This window comes from Tupaia chinensis, unplaced genomic scaffold (genome assembly GCF_000334495.1).
Source record: "Tupaia chinensis unplaced genomic scaffold, TupChi_1.0 Scaffold000523_1, whole genome shotgun sequence".
NCBI lineage: Eukaryota > Metazoa > Chordata > Mammalia > Scandentia > Tupaiidae > Tupaia > Tupaia belangeri.
In genome coordinates this window covers 460,858-464,727 of record NW_006160036.1, presented here as the reverse complement: position 1 = coordinate 464,727, position 3,870 = coordinate 460,858, and positions in this window count along the sequence as shown.

Below are 3,870 nucleotides of genomic sequence, written 5' to 3'. Positions count from 1 at the left end.
GCCAGGGGCTGCGACGGCCCCTAGATCAGAGGCGTGCAAGGGCGGCGGGGCGCGGCCCCCTGGCTGCTGGAGACGGCCGCTCCCCGTCCCTGCACGGGGCCTCCATTCAGGGACGCTAGCGCGGGGAGCTCCTAAGGGCCCCCACATCCCGTCCCCGTTTTGCCGTTGGCGCGGGCCCCACACGTAGGGGGGGGTCTCCTTACAGGTCACACAAGGGGTCCCTGGTAGCCTCCACATCCAGGTCACTGCTACCGACCCCTGCTTGAGGACCCCAAGAACATACACCAGCCCAGGACTGGTCCTCCCACCAGCTCTGACTCACATCCCCTGAGGGCCCAGCAGACACTGCCTGCCTCGCTTAGCCAACCCCAGGCCTCCCTAGCGCTATGCTCTCCTGTTGTTCAGAACCCCCCCTGAGGAGCTGCACCCGCCTCCATCTCCTCTTAGAGCTCCTTTTCCTCTCGCAGTTCTGGGGCTCTGTCTAGGGCCTGCTGACCTCATGGGCCCCTGAGCTCTTCCCCTTAACATCCCCTCCACGCTTGGAGCACTGACTCCTGAACCCAGCCATGTGTCCATAAGCTGGAAAGCCTCTGGATCCAAACCACAACCAAATTCCTGCCCCTGCTCATCACCCGGGTAGCAGAGATATGCGGCAAGCCATCCTTCTTCCTCTCCTCCCAGGACCTGCATGCCATGCTTTTCTTCTCTCTAGCCACAGTAAATTCCTAGTCCCTATCCTGATCCCTCTAACCCATCCCCACAAGGTAGGGGATGCTCTTAAAATAAAGATAGGGGGGCAGCTGGACTCCCACATGGCTGACTGCACATCCAGTCCCAGACCTGGCAGCTTGCTTTCTCACTTTCCTTCTCTTTCTTTGACTCTCTCTGTCTCAACTTCAAAGAAATAAAAAATAATGATACTGAATAAAATTAAATAAAAAATAATTCTTAAAAAAATAAAGATAGGAATGACTTCCTACCTCCTCTGCCTTTCATCCTCCTCCCTGTAGACCTGAGATGTGGATCCTTGAGATTTCACTAGTGCTGTCCTCATTGTACCCTCTGCTGGGAACACCTCCCTGAGTGTGAATGAGCACATATATATATTTGGATCAGTAAAGTCTGACCCTTTGCCTCCTGGATCAGTTCCTGCAGTGTCCCTGCCCGGGCAGGACAGCTATAGACACTTGGGTGGTTCAATGGCAGCCAGTGCATACCCTTTCAACAGCTGCCTAAGAAACCTGCTGGCTCCCAGACCTTTGGCTTTGCTGTTGCACACCCAGTTACTGCTGCCTAATCAGCTGAAAGCCCACTGTACTGAATCAGATGTTCTGAGTCAATGCTCCTCAGGCCCACTCTGCAGGGTACATTTATTTGTGCCTCAGTTTCATGTTTATTCTTCAGAGAGGTCAAGAGGATTCCCAGGTTACTTGACAGAAACTGGTATGGTGGGGATGTGAACCCAGTTGTGCTGGTCCTGAAGCCTGCTGACTCTGTCCTCTCAGCAGCTGTGAAATCTAGGGTGGTAGTGGGGCTGGAACAGGGGCCGGGTAAGTGGGTGGTGGTCAGAGGGGAGCCTGAAGTCAGCCTGGGGAGGGCCTAAGGATGAGGTTCTCTTTCATGAATCATACTTTTACCCAGTCATGTGTCCACAGCAGCAGTTGGACAGATGTATCCCCAGGCATCTTCCCCTGTAGGCCACCCCTTCCTTCCAGAGCTGGCAAATAGCTGGTGCAGTAAAAGAATTCAGAGCACCCTCTGGTGGCCCAAGGTGTATACAAGCTTGGAACCCAGACTAGTGGGGCTTAGTGGAGTTAGGAACTTGGGGCTTCTCCTACCCCTACCCATCCCACACTCTCAAATCTGCACCACAATAGCCAAGCTGGGGCCCCATTTCTGTGTGTATTTCTGTCTCAGACTCTCCCTCCTTCTTTGTTTCTGTCCACCTCTGGTCCTCCGTCTCTCCTTGTCTCTGCTCATCTCTCTGCACATCTCGGTTTTAGCCTCTATCAGTCACAGCCCAGTTTCTCTTCCTCTCTGTCCCCAAAAAGGGACCAATGGCAGGTAAGTGAGCTAAAAAGCAAAAAGGAAAAAAGCAGAACTCTAGGGTGGGATCAGTAGATGGTGAAGTGGTTACTTACGTTGCTGGACTCCCATGTAGTCGACCTTGGTTTGAGTCCTGGACTCAGCGGCTTAAAAGTCACTCTGGGCACATGTATGAGTGTGCCCAAAATTCCAAGAGAATGGAGAAGGGACTGTTCTGTGGCCATCCCCCACTGGGGGGTGATTCCTTGCTTTCTGTCCTGTCCCTCTGTCTCTCCAGTGAGCATGTGTGTCCTATAGTAAAAATCTCTCTTAAGGGGGAAAAAAAAAAGGAACTCTCAGGTCAAAGGATCTTGAGACTTATAAGGACAGAGACTGGGACATTAAGTCCAGCCAGGGCAACCTGTAGGCAGTCCTTGTCCCCAGCTCTGAGCTGGCATGTGGGGCCCGCTGACCAGGTAGGAGCAGCGAGGGAACAGGACAGTTTCAGGTTGTGGTTCTCAGTCCCAGGAGGTGAATGGCTTCCAGGAAAGGGGGTAGGAGGAGGAAGTCCCAAAGACAAGCATGGGAGTCACGTTTTGGTGCCACAACAAGGGTCCAGCCCTGATGGCCTGCCTCTCTAGCCCCTCACACCTCCACCACCACCCTCTTCTCACGCTCAGGGAAGAGCCTAGGCCAGGTGCCTGGCAGCATCCAGAACACTTTTATTGCCAAATAGAGGTACAGCCTGCTCAGAGCCCCAGGCAGGGCTCTCCACTCAGAAACAACGGGAGACTGATGTTGGGTTTGTCCAGGACAGAAGATGGCACTCCACAGACACCTTGAAGGAGAGCAGCACAGTCCAGCCTGATTGTGGCTTGGGGACCCCAACCTAGAGGCTGGAGCTAAGTCTCAGCCTATAGCCAGTTGCCCTTTTGGAGCCCGTTGCCACCAAAGCAGATCCAGATTCTCCATCCCTGGTAGACCCAGGCAGCATCCCTGAGGCACGGAGAAAATCCCTCGAAGGGCCTCAAGGCACCTAGCTCTCTCAGGAGCCCACTCACTTCTGGGCTAGTCCCTGCAGACTAAATAGCACTTAGCTGCTTGGTGGGAGGAGGTGCTGGGAAGAGTGAGGCGCTCCACTGCCTCTAAGTCCTGTGCCAGCCTCATTGAATGATGGAGACCCTAGGATGTGGGGTTAGCAACAGGGCAGCCTGAACAGCTGTGACTGCTTCCTGGAGCTTCCTTTCTTCATGGTACCTGGAGGCCCAAAGCATTGGGCCCAGCTCTTCTCCTCAAACCGCAGACCCAAGGTGAAGTGAGCCAGCTTCAACGCTGAGGCTAACAGCTCAACCGAGGGGCTGAGGGCTTCCTGAGGAATGGCGCATAGGACAGGAGGACCATCTGCTGGCCAGTCAGAGCCAGGCTGCCCTGGGAGGTGGGGGAGGTAGGAGTGGAGTGAATGCCCCTAGGGCCTAGGAATCCTGGAGAACACAACAAACTGCCCCTGCCTGCAGGGAATACCATGCTGCCCCCCAGGAAGCTAGGTCAGGCTGTCTACCAGCAGGGCCACAGGGAAGCTGGCAGATGGACAGGAGGACCATCTGCTGGCCAGTCAGAGCCAGGCTGCCCTGGGAGGTGGGGGAGGTAGGAGTGGAGTGAATGCCCCTAGGGCCTAGGAATCCTGGAGAACACAACAAACTGCCCCTGCCTGCAGGGAATACCATGCTGCCCCCCAGGAAGCTAGGTCAGGCTGTCTACCAGCAGGGCCACAGGGAAGCTGGCAGATCCCGCCACTCACGGCCAGTGGCAGGGGGACCTTGGCCCGTGTGGGGGGGGGCACCCCCG